The following is a 16,534-nucleotide window of genomic DNA, read 5'->3' as shown; positions in this document are numbered from 1 at the left end:
TTTGGGTACTCAACAGAACTTTGCCTGAAACTCCTCAGAGACAGCCCTCCTCCTCCCCTTTCTTTCTCCTCTTTCTCTCACCTTGACTTCCAGTATTTTTTTAACTGCTCAGCAGTTCTACCGATGCCAATCAGCTGCGTCTCTCAAAGACTGTTGGCAGGTGTGAGCGTTACTGGGCCCCTTGCTCACTCACCACTAAAAAGCACTCTCACCCTCCACGAAAACCCTGCCCTTGGCAGTTGATCTTTTTGTCTTAATAGGACACACTTGAGGTTCCAGGGGACATTTCTGAGGCACAGAGAGCCTGGGCTGGGCAGGAGGGGGATGGGGAAGGGGAGGGTAGCTGCTGCCTCTAAGTGAGCAGACACGTAAAAGATTGTTTCTCATTGGCTTTTCTTTTCTGTTTCTGGAGAGATTGCCCTCCTTTGCTCAAAATCTAAAAGCAGTATGAAGGAACTTCTATCTCCCTGAACCCGGGAAGGCTACGATCGGTGTCTGCTTTAACAGGAAACCAAAACCAAGGATGGGAAATGGAATTTGGGTAAGAGAATGAGTCCATTTCTAGGCTGACTTTGCTTTCAAATTATTTCCCTTTTCCCTGCATGTTTTGCTTTAGGTTTTTCAGTCCCCTCCAAATCTCTTCCAGATGCTCGAGTCTGACAGAATTCATATAAACAAGAAACCAAAACAAAACGGCGCAAGATCGAAAGCGTTTCCCCTTGTGATACAGCCACTTCATGTGCAGCGGCACTCACGTGACACTGCCAACATGTGTTTTCTGTCTCAGATTTCCCTTGATAACAAAGGACATATTTTAAAAGGCGTGGCTCTAGGTATATCTGACCAGCAGGAATCCGAGAGAGATTGGGGATTTTGTTTGGCTTTAGGCTGGTCCCCTCAGGTGCCCAGCGCTGCAGCCCTTGAAGAATGTTAAATGCCAATCAATAAAGTTAGGAACACTTTGGGTCAGCTTTGTAAGATATGATCTCATTCAATGGCTCACAGAACTGATTTAATATTCAGGAATCAACTGAGCTCATTCAATTCCAAATTTGGCAGCCCTGTGTGCTGCATTACAGTACACCCTCTGTCCAGAGCTGGGCAGGGAGTGCTAAAGGGAATCTTTAGAAGGGTCTTTCATGACGTTCCAAGACTCAGAGGGAAAGATGGGGGCTGGGAGACAGGCAGGGGGATGAGTGGGTAGGAATGGCAACAGCCCTGCCTGGGGTATGGATGTGATGAGGAAGAAAGGCAAACATGACTCAGAAAAGCTCATGACAGTGTCCGTGTTAGAAATCCCACTTCCAAATGACTTAAGCAAGTTTTAAGCCAGACATATATGTAATTAACACTGCTGTATGGACTCTAAAACAAAAAGTTGCAACGAGTCATAAAGACATATCAGCCATCTGTTTTGATGTTCTTACGTAAGTGATTTATGGTATTAAAAGTTTCCTTTGAAGTGTTTTTTCCTTAAATCAACAAAGTTTGTTACTCTTTCAATACAAAATTAACCTCATTTCAAATTTCAAAAAAAAGGCAAATCATATTCTTTAATTCCAATTTCTAATCTTTTAGATCGTTATTCCTTTCTCCTGTGAAATGAACTGATTTGGGTCTTCAAGTTACTTGTTGTTTCTCCCCCTGCCCACCAAATACTAGAAATTAAGTGCTTAAATCAAGCCCTAGCACAGAAAGATGGAAAATCCTCTGACTGGCAATGACTAGCTTTCAAAATGCCAGTGTCATACCGCCCTAGGGTGACCAGACATTACATTCTAAAATGGGAGGTGTTCTGTCTCAAGAAAAGCTGAAGTGGAACGTAAATATAGTCAACATTGAACAACATCAGGGGAAAAAAATCCATCTCACATTTATGTAGCCAGAAAGAACCTGTTCCGAAAGCCACAGGCTAACTTCATTTTTAAGATGTTGTGAAGAGAGCACATGTCAGTTCTGTCTTTGATTCTAAAATGAGCCAATGTCAAATTTCTTAGCACCTCTGAATAAGTCTGATTATAGCAATGATTGTCAGTTCAAATCCCCGGTTCATTTATTTCTTGTTTTAGCCTCATCCTGCAGGGGATGTTTGCAGATTCTCTGTAGGTAGTTTGTGTGTCTCATTTGATATAGCTGATGTATTCTGCAAGTCAACTGAAAAAGGAGAAAGCTCATATAATCTGGACCCTCCTAACTTCTAACTTCTCTACACTTTATACATTTTCTTTTCACTTTTGTCAAAAGGAAATTCACCAGAAAAGTTAAAGCGAAAAAAAAAAAAAAAAAAGAAGCAACTAAAACAGACCATCTAACTACAGATACATATATAACTGTTACTTACACCGCTTTCCAATCCATCATCATTGATAAGTCATGGCTAAATAATCAAGTGCAGAATCCATTTCTTCACATCTGTTAATAAATAGCTTCTCTCAAATGTCTCTTGCAGATCTGGGGCCATCTCAGGAGGAAGTAAGAGAGTGCGAAGGTGAAGGAGAAAAGGCTGGGAAATTCTAAAATCCATGGGGGTCTGGGAATTCTCAGAGCAGACCCTGGTGAAACATTCCTGTGATTCCAGCCTTTGGCTAAACCAGGATCCCAGCCTCCCTGAGCTTCCAGCCACCTTCCTGGTCCAGCTCAGCCCCTGCTCCAACATTGCATTTCCCTCCAAGAACGCTGCATTGATGGAAGAGGAACTCACGGGATCCTGCCAATCCGCACACACAAGCACGCTTCTCAGGGGAAGCTGCTCCAGTTTCTCTCTTGTCTGCTATCTCAGAGAGAGAGAGAGAGGGAGGGAAGAGCAGAGGCAGGCAGGGAGGGAGGGGGGGAGAGAGAGAGAGAGGAAAGAGAGGAGCTTTACGAAAAGAAAGCAGCAGAGAAACACTTGCTAGAACTCTCATTAACACACAGTAGCTGAGGAATGAATTTTCTGAGCACAGCAGCTGCAAAACAGACTATCAAAATCAAGTGTTTAAAACCTTTAATTATACATCCATATACACATTTGGTGCAGACAAAGCCAAGAGAACCAAGGTTCTGGATATGTGTGTGACTCTGCAAGTAAGCACTTGTAGACAAACAGATGCAGGCGTACATCCCCACGAGGCTAATATCTACATTCATATATTTCAGTGAAAATGTCTACTCTCCCAGTCTGCATGTCTTAAAACTATTCAAATGCTCTCAGTGATGGAAGTGAAAATCAGACCAACAGCGCCCTTTGCCTCTGATGCCATCCCTGATCCCGCCTTCCCCAGGTTTTTAGAGGGGGTTCCTGTTTCTTTTTTCTTGCCTCAGGAAAGAAGCCCCCAGAAGGAAGAGGGTAGGAGGCTAGGCAGAAGCTTTCAGTGTGACTGTCAACTTTGTGTGCCGTGCTCCTTTGTTTGGGGCACTCCGCAGACAGAGCCCAGACATAGACTGTGCCCGAGGGAGGCAGTGGCCTGGAGCAGGGCTGTGACACACACACGGGGCTCTGCAGATGGCCAGGAACAGGTGGCGGCGTATGAGGAGGAAGAAGCAACAGGAAGAGAGGATCTGAAGCAGGCAGGTTAACGTGAGGAAGGGGCTGGCTGGCTGGAAAATAAACTTGAAGGTAGACAGCACAAGACCATCTCTGACCAATTCCTGAATGTTCTCTACAACACTCCTCTCTCCGTACAAGGAATCCCTTCACCGTGTTTCTCCAAGTGTCCCGATCATCTGCGTTAGAAATAGCTGGTGCCAGCATTAAACTACAGATCCTGGGACCTACCCCAAAGAGTCTGATTGAGCGGCTGGGGACCAGACTCTGCATCCTATGATTCTGACGCAGGCTGGACTTTCTGAAGACCCGTTTCTTCATCAGTGTGGAGTGAGTAAATGAGCGAATGAAAAGAGAAAAATTCCAAATGGGACACCTGTGAGAACACCAACACTGATGGAGGATGGGTGACAACACAAACTGAAAATGCGTGGCTGGAGTGGTAAGAGGGGAACCAGGAGAGAGCAGTGTCACAGAAACAAAATGAGACTCATGAGAAGGACTGACTTGCCACTTTCCAGATGTGCCATGCTTTTCACAGCTCTGAGACTACACTGCTGTTGCCTTTGCCTAGAATTCTCTTCATCCCCAGACAAACCGTCCCTTCAAGCCTAGTCCAAAGCCACATCCTCTCAGAAGCCTTTCTATCTCTCTCAGGTGTAGGTAATGGTCCCAATCACTTTTTGTTTGTATTTCTTATTGCAAGTACCTTTATACATTGCAATTATTTATCAGCCTCTCTCTTCCCTAGTAGATGGTGGTGAGTTGTTTTATGGAGACGGATGATCTCTCAATCATTGTTATACATCCCCAAATTTTGGATACAATGTAGGTACCCAATAAATGTGCATTAATTAAGTGGCTAAATATATCATAAGAGTATTTCTTAACCTGGGTGGTTGTTACATAGATGTTTGCTCTATTGGTCTTTAATACGTTTCACATATTATTTTGTAGGCATGATACACTTAACAATAAAGAAGAAATTTTAAATAAGTCATAACATCTGGGATTTAGTCAGAAAGTTAGGTCTTAATGAATAATGAAGAGAAAAAAATTGCCAAGCGCTAACCTAAAAAGGAGGTTAACAGGACAAAAAAAGCAAAGAAAACACCAGAGTGAGGTGAACCCAGGGGGATGTACTATATAGTGGAGCTGGTTTTTGATAAACTGATGTGTTTGGAGCTCAGAAAGTTGTCACATTTGCAATCAACGGTGGCAAAGAAGTGTCCTTACAGAGATGGGATGCAAGAAGTGGGAACAAAGCTTGCACTAAATCTCCTGGAGAAGGACCACTTAAATTAGCAGAGAACAGAATCTCCCATTTACTTGGCTTAAAAGTTTTGGAGGAATTGTAAGTTGAAAGTTAGGAATGACACTAATAATTGAATGAATGAATGAATGAATGAATACATGGTTGGGTGGATGGATGGATGGATGGAGTGCCAAAGGAAAAGGGCCCACAACAACTCTGAGGTACATCACTATCTAAGGGGCTTTTTAAATACTGTTGAATACTTTCTAAAGTGTTTCGTTTGGTATCAAGACCCCATCTACAACGAGGAATCATAGCTCAGAAAGGTTAAATGGCTTGCTCTCAGGACACAGCTAATAACTTCCAAACTGAGATCTAGAATCCAGATCTTTCCACACATAATCTGCTGCATTTCCCACTGTACCAAATTAAGCCCCAACAGGTGAATGTGGTTTTTTTTTTTTTTTTTTTTTTTTTTTTTTTTTTTTGCGGTACGCGGGCCTCTCACTGTTGTGGCCTCTCCCGTTGTGGAGCACAGGCTCCGGATGCGCAGGCTCAGCGGCCATGGCTCATGCGCCCAGCCGCTCCGCGGCATGTGGGATCTTCCCGGACCGGGGCACGAACCCGTGTCCCCTGCATCGGCAGGCGGACTCTCAACCACGGCGCCACCAGGGAAGCCCCGAATGTGAAACTTGGTGAAACAGAGATGGAAATGAATTCCATCTTAAAACACAGAGGAGAAGCTATCTTAAGGACTGGTCTACTTGTCAAAACATTTATTCAGCAAGCATCATACCCGGTACTATGGAGTTGGGACTCTAATGAGAAGTCTGAAGTGGCCTGGCAGACAGCTGGGAAAGCTGCTGCCACCGCCTGCCTCTCCACTATCTCTTGTGTTCACCAGAACACTAGTGGCCATGGGTACTGGACGTGGAGGTGTGCTTTCTAGATCTTTCTTCAAGGGAGGTCTTCTTGCCCCAGCTGTGGGCAGTCAGCCTCCAGCTGTCAGCTCTTTTGGATTTGCCTCAGCTGCAGAAAGCCACTTCACCCAAGAGTATGTCCTTCCCAGGGTGACCCACATTCAATGGTTGATGGGGGTTCAAGGGTCCAGCCATTAAGTCCAATACAGGTCACCAATATGGCCATTTATGCTCCAGAGCTTCCCTGTGGGGTTGACGGAGGCTTTGTCGGGCCTGTTTGGCAGTTTGACATTTTCCTCTATAAAATCCTGCATCCTCCTCCTCATTTCTACAGGCTTAATCTCTAGTAAACATCCTTCATGGCCAAGTCCAGCTCCATGTTGGCCTCCAGAGAATCCAACCTGCAAGGCCACAGGGTGAAGCAGTGGTGTCCTTATGCTCTGTTTGGGCTTTACTACCAGCGGTCTCCACACACATCTCCTCTAGTGATGTCAAAGCTTCAAAGCAATGACAGCTCATTCTTCCACCAAAGTGCTGGGCAACTGATTTGATCTCCAGGTCTCAGTTCCCTCATCTAGAGGAAATCAGAGGTTGTGGAGCCCCGGCGCCACCTGGGCGGTACGAGGAGAGTCAGAGCCTCCATCAACCAGAGTAGCTCTGCTTTTATCTGTTTTATACGTTGAGGATTTCATTTGAAATTGGAGCTTTACAGTTACACATTGTGTTTTTTTAAAAGCATTGGTTCATCTGATCCCATAGACAGCTCCCATCTGTAACATTCTATGATGGTCCTACCGTCCTCAGAGGACACCAAAAAGTAGAATAACAACATGGTACCTAAGGCCATCCACTGATCTGGGAAAACAAATCAACTCACATATACAGCCAAGATATAGATTAAGAGACAGAAGACTTTAAGGCTAAATTCTGGTTTATTGGACAGATAGGGAACTATACAAATGATGATGGAATTAAGGACTTCCATCAGGAATTAAGGAATTCAGGAATTAAGAAGAGTTTCCCAGAGGATTTGGAAAATTTGGAAAATTTTGGAAAATCAGAAGGATTTAAGACCGCAAAGTAAAGGAAAGAACATTCAGTTAAGTGTGATTCTGAGCGCCAAACACAGTGTGTTGGGTATGTGACTAAGAATATCTTGGGGGGACACAAGAAATTAGGCCGCACTGTCTCTGCAGTAGGCCCTGGAGAGAGTGGTTTCCTTATTCCCCCTTATAAGAAGATACTATTCCAATGAAAATGATTGAAAAGAAAAGAAATCCAAGCTGCTAAAACTCTAGCGACACATTTTATACAAAACTGTATGTATTCACATGCAAGGAAGAAGGTTTAATGGTTATCAAATCATTATAAACAATGAAAAAAAAAACTAGAAAGAGAATCATATCTAAATTACCTGTGAATTTCCATGTGGGAAATACTAAACATATGAAAATCCTTAATAATTCAAAGACACTCATATTGAAACAAAGCATATATATTCTGGAGATGCAACGCAGAGATGGTTAAAAAGTAATTTATGTTTCTTGATGTGCTGTGCCAACAAATCTACACATTTTCCAAATGTTTATATTTGGCCATTATTTTCAAGATCCATGTTATTTGGAAAAGACATTTTGACATAGGAATGAAGAAATATTATAATATGTAATGAGAGTGGTACATAGTGCCTTGTATACAATCCTCTCCATCTTCAAAACTTCAATTGTCCACCAGTGTGGATCCCGAGTCTGTTAATGAGAAAACTCTCTCACTATTTCGAGCAGTCAGGCAAGTAGGAGCTGGTATAGCTTTTCCCTTTTCTTTTTTTTTTTTTATAAATAATACTATGAGTTATTGCTTAATTTTCTAAGGTTAAATCATTCTGCAGTTCATCTTCCAGTAGGAAGTTAAGGATTGGTTCATATAAGATATTTAAAGTTTACAATATCTTTTGTAGCCTCCTGTAGTCTTTTGTACTCCGTGTTTTCCAAGCTTCCTCATCGTGAGATGGGGACAGCCCAGGCCACAGGTATAATTTTATTTATTTATTTATTATGTTAAGGTTGTTGTGTTTTTTTTGGCAGTTTTGGATTATTTACTGATTAGAAGTTCAATAGACAACGAAACAACTCTTTAATATATTCTAAAATAGTAAAGATACAATATAATTTTATACAGATAAGTGTGTTCAACAATGATTATCTAGTGTTGATATGCATACAACTTTTTTTTTAAACATCTTTATTGGGGTATAAGTGCTTTACAGTGGTGTGTTAGTTTCTGCTTTATAACAAAGTGAATCAGCTATACGTATACATATATCCCCAAATCTCCTCCCTCTTGCGTCTCCCTCCCACCCTCCCTATCCCACCCCTCTAGGTGGTCACAAAGCACCGAGCTGATCTCCCTGTGCTATGCGGCTGCTTCCCACTAGCTATCGGTTTTACATTTAGTAGTGTATATATGTCCATGCTACTCCCACTTCACCCCAGCTTACCCTTCCCCCTCCCTGTGTCCTCAAGTCCATTCTCTACGTTTTTATTCCACTGCCACTGGGTTCATCAGTACCATTTTTTTTTAGATTCCATATATATGCGTTAGCATACGGTATTTGTTTTGCTCTTTCTGACTTACTTCACTCTGTATGACAGTCTCTAGGTCTATCCACCTCACTACAAATAACTCAATTTCATTTCTCTTTATGGATAATATTCCGTTGTATATATGGGCCACATCTTCTGTATCCATTCATCTGTCAATGGACACTTAGGTTGCTTCCATGTCCCGGCTACTGTAAATAGTGCTGCAATGAACATTGTGATACATGTGTCTTTTTGAATTATGGTTTTCTCAGGGTATATGCCCAGTAATAGGATTGCTGGGTCATATGGTAGTTCTATTTTTAGTTTTTTAAGGAACCTCCATACTGTTCTCCATAGTGGCTGTATCAATTTGCATTCCCACCAACAGTGCAAGAGGGTTTCCTTTTCTCCACACCCTCTCCAGCATTTATTTTTGGTAGATTTTTTGATGATGGCCATTCTGGCCAGTGTGCGGTGATACCTCATTGTAGTTTTGATTTGCGTTTCTCTAATGATTAGTGATGCCGAGCATCCTTTCATTTGTTTGTTGGCCATCTGTATATCTTCTTTGGAGAAATTTAGGTCTTCTGCCCATTTTGGGTTTAGGTTGTTTGTTCTTTTGTTATTGAGCTGCATGAGCTGCTTGTAAATTTTGGAGATTAATCCTTTGTCCGTTGCTTCATTTGCAAATATTTTCTCCCATTCTGAGGGTTGTCTTTTTGTCTTGTTTATGGCTTCCTTTGCTATGCAAAAGCTTTGAAGTTTCATTAGGTCCCATTTGTTTATTTTTGTTTTTATTTCCATTTCTCTAGGAGGTGGGTCAAAAAGGATCTTGCTGTGATTTATGTCATAGAGTGTTCTGCCTATGTTTTCCTCTAAGAGTTTGATAGTGTCTGGCCTTACATTTAGGTCTTTAATCCATTTGGAGTTTTTTAAAATTAATTTTTATTGGAGTATAGTTGCTTTACAATGTTGTGTTAGTTTTTACTGTACAGCAAAGTGAATCAGCATGCTGTTTCTTGGATTTCCTTCCCATTTAGGTCACCACAGAGCTCTGAGTAGAGTCCCTGTGCTATACAGTATGTTCTCATTAGTTATCTGTTTTATACATAGTATCAGTAGTGTATATATGTCAATCCCAATCTCCCAGTTTGTCCCACCCCCCCTCCCCGTTTGTATCCATACGTTTGATATCTACTTCTATGTCTCTATTTCTGCTTTGCAAATAAGATCATCTATACCATTTTTCTAGATTCCACATATATGTGTTAATATACGGTATTTGTTTTTCTCTTTCTGACAGATTTCACTCTGTACGACAGTCTCTAGGTCCATCCATGTCTCCACAAATGACCCAATGCTCATTGCAGCACTATTTACAATAGCCAGGACATGAAAGCAACCTAAATGTCCATCAAAAGAGGAATGGATAAAGAAGTTATGGCACATATACACAATGGAATATTACTCAGCCATAAAAAAGAATGAAATTGGGTTACAGGTATAATCTTAACTGAGGAGAGGAAGGAGGGAAAGAGCAGAGAGAAAAGAGGGGAGAGCAAAGTGCACAGGGAGGCAAGTGGAGGGGTTGGAGAGGAAGCCCTAGCATGGGGCCATCTACGCCCAGTGGAGCAGAGGGAGTGACGGTGGGTGGAAGCTCCCAGACAGATCTAAGCCCAGGGCCCCCTCTCTCCCCACATCTGAAGCACTGCCTTCCTGGCCTGTCCTCACCAACCCTGCTCAAAGAGTGTGTGGAGGGGACAGGACAGCTCTGAAAGCTTGGAGATTGGTGTCTCATGAAGTAGTCTCCAGCAGTAGAAGAAAATGACCAAAGCAGGACCAGGTTCTTTTCCCTGGGAAGTCCTCGCACTAGCTGCACCTGGCAGTTGGGAGATGGCCATTGGCAATCATCTCCGGAACATCTTAGGAAATGCCTCTGGCTAATGCCTGGGGTGGGCCCAGGTGGAGCCATGTGACCTCAAATTCCACAGTACAGCTGAGTCAGCCTTGGAAAACTACAAGAGCCTTACAGGAGGAGAGACTGATGTTCAAACCTTCACAAGGCAAGACAGCCACCCCGTGGCAAAGCTGAGAGTAAAACTCCCAAGTTCTCGCTCCAGATCCATCGGTCTATCCAAGCGTTGAAGCATCCCCATCACCATGGAGCCTTCTTTAACAGACAGTAATCACTCTGCAGATAAGTGGGGCTCTGATGCCTTGATCTTTGGTCTGGTGGACTTAAGAGAGGATTTTTATCCCTCTCAAAAGAACTGAGGATTTCTCTCCATAGAATGGATTTGAGAACAGAGACCTTTGTTGAAAAGAGTCAGAACATCAAACATGTCTTAAAATGAAAGGTCAAATACTTCTAATATTTAGTTAGATCTGTGTGGGAAAAAGGAAGTGCTTTCAAGAATGTAAATGGCGAATTTGGGAAAAGCCACTCACTCGACGTGTGGTATATACACAGGGTGGTTGGCACCACCCAAAGAGAGCATGAAAATCATGGCACCTTATAAAAATCAGAAGTTTAATTCATATCATACACAGTCAAATAGACATGAAAGCTGTGTGTTAATCAGAGATACGCATGAGGAAAAATGATACATGAAAATCTAGATGTAATTTTTAGAAGATAAATTAGGACAATGCATGTGTAGTTTAAAGAGCTCAGCATAAAGTTCTTTTCCGATGAATACAGATAGGTTTTCAGGGAGACACCGCTCCTGACAAGCAAGGATTTGGTACCTGCTGATGCCCTGTGTTCTTTAGTTCCCCTGACATTTTACTTCTCTTTCCTTATCCAGAGGGCATTCTCCTCATACTCAGATAATGTCTATGATCGTAACTATTATTTTCATACATTCACTCATTCATTCAATCCAACAAATATGTATAAAACCCCTGGAACAAGACAAACCTAATTTTGATCTTACGGAGCCTGCTGTCCAACATAAACCAGTCCTGGTTTTCCAGGATAACTGTTGCTGCTTTTTTTAAAACATAACAGCCCCTTATTCGACGCTGTTCTCGAAAAGATGTAAGAAAGTATATATGTTTTATCTAGTTTTTCATTAAATTTAAAACCTCTTGGAAGAAATCACACTACAACGATCTTTCGTATCAAGTAGTTATAAAACAACAGATACAGTGATTTTCTTATCAGAAAAGCAAAACGTGGTTATCTGTCCTGGGTCTGGAGTTCGTCTTATCTGAAGTACATGCTACCTTAGCTGGATCCTCAATGGCCAAATGCTCAGAGAACTGTATCGAGGTACACCTGGCATCTTATGAATGCGGAGCAGTGCAAGAGTTACCAAAATATCAGGGAAACGCAATGTGTGCATGATGAAGTAATTGCTAGTTCTAAAGACAGAAGTGTAGCAGCGCCAAATTTAGCAAAGGGCTCGACCATCCTCTGTCTGTGCGTTGGTAAAGGAACAGGATTATTTCGGACTTCTATATGCCTCTAAATATATGGCTAGTCTTAGAAAAAAAGGCAGTCGTTGATACTTCAGGTCACGAAGTCTAATTCTGATGTGAAATCTAACTCCTAGCTCAGTATGGCAATCATCTTCCCTTTAAAAAGTGCTCTGTAGATAGATATGAATCTCCATGATACCTTTGCATGCTAAAGCAGCATTATCATCTCTTTTTAGATGCCAGAGAAAGAAGAAGTTTATTCCACTTGAGTTTATAAAACCATAAAACAACAGGCGACAAAGAACCCTGGCATCAAATTAATCTAGCTTCAAATCCCTCAGCACAGCTACAAACAAGCAACCACCACAACACATGCTGAACAGTACTTGCCACGTGCCAGCCCAGTCTAAGGGCTTATTTAACCTTCATCACAACTCTGTGTAGTACCTAACATTATTATCTGTGTTCCACAGATGGGGAAATGGAAACATAAATAAGTTAAAAGCTTTTCTCCAGATCACACAGCTAAGTGGCAAGGCCAAGAATTGGACCCACTCGATGTGGTTTCAGAGTCCCCTCCATCACACATTACACCAGACTGCCTTGTGTAAATTATTTAAGTTCTCTAAGCTACCGTTTTATCTGTGAAATGGGGATAATGGTTCTGACCTCAAGGATTGCCAGGATGTCTAAGATAAGACATCTAAAAGTGCTTGGCACGCACATCACATGGGCTTGGTCTCTATTTTAATTACTAGGCAGTGCCCAATCCCTCCTCAGCACCTTGTCTCCATTGGGCTAAGTAGTTCATTCTTCCTCTAAGAATACCTGTAAGCGACCTGGCATTGCCTGCCTTCCTTTCTGGGCTCTGGGGATGTGACATCACTAAGTCCTAGGCTGGATAGAAAGATTCCTCTTTGGTCATCATTGGGATGGAGGTGGCATTTTAGCTCCAGAAAGAAAGGAGCCTGAGCTGTTGAAGGAAGTGAATTCCACCTTTATCCTCATCCTGACCCTTGTTGTAAGATACAAATCAGTTAATTCATTCCATTCTTATTCAGCATCTTGCCATCCTGAGGTCCCTTCCCAGCTCTTTGGAATTCCTTCTGTAATTCAGTGTGGCTTTTCAAGTGGGCCAGGAGCCAGCCCTTGCCCTTGTGAAGTCTGAAGGCTACATAAACTACCTTGTCTTGAATGTTCTTCTGGGAGTTTGGAAGGAACTCCAAGTCCGTTTTTGACAAGTTATTGGCAAAAGAAGAAGAGGCTCCTGCCAAATTTGCTTCAGGCACTGAGCGAGTTCACAGGTATCATACCAGGTGTCATTAATATGTTATTTACAACGAACCCAGCGTTCAACCTAGTCTTTGGGTTATATAGGGTTACAGGTTTTGTACTTTACAGAGTAATGTATTTTTCCCAACTCAGAAAGCTTAGATGTGTGAAGAACTCAGACCTCAAATGTGAGATATTCAATACATTTATTGCAAACGAGTCTTATTTAGGAATCAGGATGTGGGCCAAATGATCAATGCTCTTTCTTCAATTCAAATAATCACTTTATAAAGCAGAAGACTGGGGCAGATGTCACTCCCAGGGCTCAGCCAGTCCAGCTCACAGGTGTGAGGTCAGCACCCTGGCGAAATGCCCTACCTTTTCAGTTCTCCGAGGTAAACCCACAACTTCATCCTAAGGAATTTCAGAACTGGAAGGAATGCCTCTGAATGCTCTGCTCTGGGGCTTAGAGAATGGAAGTTTAAGACACACAGTCCCCCAAACTGCCATATTCTTAGCAAGAGTGGGGGTCGTCTGTCTACAGTCTACTTAATGGCACGCAGCCACCCAGCCGGAAACAGAGTGCGCATTGAAAGGTCAAAGAGCTGGGGAGAAAGTGATGCTCCCACCCTGGCCAAGCCCCAGCAGAATCTTGAGGGAGGGAGAGTTCCCCCAAGGAGAATGGCCTCTTCACACATTCCACACTGTTTACCTGGCATCCATAATCACCTCCACACTTTACCGGGCATCAGACCTACCAGCCTGAACACCACAAGAAAAACCCCAACAAAACAAGCTTCTGTGCAGTTTTCTATCCCTTCAGGCCCAGGACATCAATTGGTTAATCTGAAAGCCATGTGTACTAATAAGCTGTTCCCAAGAAACACATGCTTTCCGAAGCGATGCCGTCATCTTTGCCTCCGGGGCCCTTGATTTATTTGTAAGTAAATTATAGATATAGAAAATCTGTGAGTAGAAACTTTTCGGGTCACAAAAATTATACCACTAACAGTTACCTATTTATTTATGAGTCAGTCGTGTGCCCCAAGCTATTTAGCCAGGTTAACCTGTCCAGAAAAAATAAAATCAGAAAATAATCTCATATCTCATAGTTCCCAAGGAATATGGCAGGAAAAGTCAATATGAAGTAGGGACTCTATCTTTGATCTGACTTTACTTCTAAATTCACTGTGTGGTCTTGGCTACATCACTTAGTCTATCTAGGCTGATTTATTTAACCTCTTCATACTCTGATGATGTTGAATTAATCTAGATTATTTTTGTAAAGTGTTAGGACCCTCTCCAGGGAAGGATACGCACCCCCCCCCCCGCCCCTTACACACACAAGCAAAACTTTGAATTTTCTACCACCGTACTTAGAGAAGGAATTCTGAAGAGTTGGGAAGGGACCTCAGGATGGCAAGGTGCTGGATAAGAATGGAGTGAATTAATTGATTTGTATCTTCCACAAGAGTCAGGGTAAGGATAAAGGTGAAATTCACTTCCTTCAACAGCCTGGCTCCTTTCTTTCTGGAGCTAAAATGCCACCTCCCTCCCATTGATGACCAAAGAGGAATCTTTCTATCCAGCCTAGGACTTAGTGACGTCACATCCCCAGGGCCCAGAAGGGGTGGAGGAAAAGAAAAATGGAAGCCAGTAAAGGAAATGTAGGTGGGCAAGAGAGAGGAGTGAGGGGAGACCAGCCTCGCTCCTGCCTCTTTGCCCAATGTTCTCAGAGCTGCCCCACGGAAGCACAGAGCCACGAGGCAGTGGGCAAGACTGACCTTCATCACAGGCAGCTGGTGAGGACAGCTATTATTAACTTACTGAAAATTTCAGGCTGAAAGAAAGTCAAATATTAATGACTATATTATTAGGAGGAAGAAAACTTGACAATCCACACAGATTTAAACTATCTGTTCAGGAAGAAAGGCCAGAGAACAGGACTGAGTGCCGTCAGATACAGCTTCAAAGAAAGTACCCGCTGCTTACACACAGGCTCTGTGAGAAGACTGCCAATGGCTGCACTTTCTCCCACCCTCGCTATTGCTTGTGGTTGCTGTGGATAAACAGCTTTCAGTTATGGTTCACAAACTCTGTTTTCAACATGTTCTTCCTTAACCCACTTGCTTCTCAAGTGAAGATTTTTGCTGGTAGAGGAGATGATAATATTCCACTAGCTTCTAATTAAGCACATGGGGCCAACAGTGATAACCTTCCCATCCAGGCTGACTCATCACTTGGGTTGCCCCTGAGGTCTCTGATTCAGTTTCCAGCTTCTCCGATCACACTAAAGCCATCGAGTTGAAAATATGAGAATATACAGTATGGCATCCCAGGTTTTCATCCTTTCTACCTCCCTCGGCTGCCAGGAAGACTTCCATGTGGGAAAGAGATACACAGGGAAATGGAAGAAGATGGGAATTTGATGTTTAATAAATGATGTCTGAATGTTGAGAAATCACCTTAGAAATTACCTGTGCATTATTTTCATATTTTTGTATATTTTTAGATGGATGAATATAATATGATAGAACAAGTATGTTTTCAAACTAGCTTCATCTAAGCATTGCTTTTTATTTAATAATTGGAAATTTCACATAAAGCACTGGCATTACTATAATTATCTCCATTCCTGTCACTGTCAGCGATTTGCTTTAAAATACAGTCCTTCAGCATACATAGCGTGATACATATGTGAGTTAGTATTAATTTACACTACAGGGAAAGTTAGTTAACATTTAAAATGCCTCAATCAGGAATACACACTTCAGGAATGATTGGTTAGCACTTCATGTGTCAAATTTTCATTATCATTGAATTTCAAAATATCTAATTTCCACTGAAATTTCTTCTTCAACCCATGGGTTATTTATAGGTGGATTGCTTACTTGCCAAATCTTTGGTGATTTTTCTATTTTCTTTGTCATTGATTTCTAGCTTAGTTCCTCTTTGGTCAAGAAAACTTACTCTGAATAAATTTAGGTCTTTAAAATTTGTCAAGACCTGTTTTATGAGCCAGCATATGGTCAGCTCTGGTAACTTGGAAAAAGAACCTGTACTGTGTCAATATTCAGTACAATGGTCTATGTACATCAATCAGGTAAAATTAATTAATAGTAATTGTTCAGATCTTCTTTATCCTTACTGAATTTGTTGTCTGCCTGTTCTATTATTTCTTGAGAGAGTGGTGTTAAAGACTCCCACTATGATTATGGATTGATTTATTTATCCTCTTAATTCTGTCAAATTTTTGCTTTTTACATTTGGAGCTATGTTGTTAGATATATACAAATTTAGAATTGTAACTTTCTTGTGGATTCAGCCTTTGATTATTATAAAATGTTCCTATTTATCTTTAATGATGATTCTTCCCTTAAAATCTATTTTCTCTGATCTAAGTAGAACTACACCAGCTCATTTTGGTTGGTATTTACAAGGTGTAACTTTTCCCATTCTTTTATTTTCAACTTCCCTGTGTCCTTCTATTTAAGGAGTGTCTCTCACAAGCAGTATATAGTCAGAGTTCTTTTGTTCCTTTTTTTTTTCTTTTGTTCTT

At 41.8% G+C, this 16,534-nt stretch overlaps 1 protein-coding gene across 1 annotated transcript in view; it reads right to left on the bottom strand.

Annotated features, from left to right (window-relative positions):
- The window catches only part of KIF26B (kinesin family member 26B), a 482,574-nt gene that overhangs the window by 170,402 nt on the left and 295,638 nt on the right, over nucleotides 1-16,534 (bottom strand). The window lies entirely within an intron of this gene.

This window comes from Phocoena phocoena, chromosome 1 (genome assembly GCF_963924675.1).
Source record: "Phocoena phocoena chromosome 1, mPhoPho1.1, whole genome shotgun sequence".
NCBI classification, from domain to species: domain Eukaryota; kingdom Metazoa; phylum Chordata; class Mammalia; order Artiodactyla; family Phocoenidae; genus Phocoena; species Phocoena phocoena.
The sequence above is the reverse complement of the archived record's forward strand: the minus strand, read 5'-3'. Positions and strand labels throughout refer to the sequence as shown.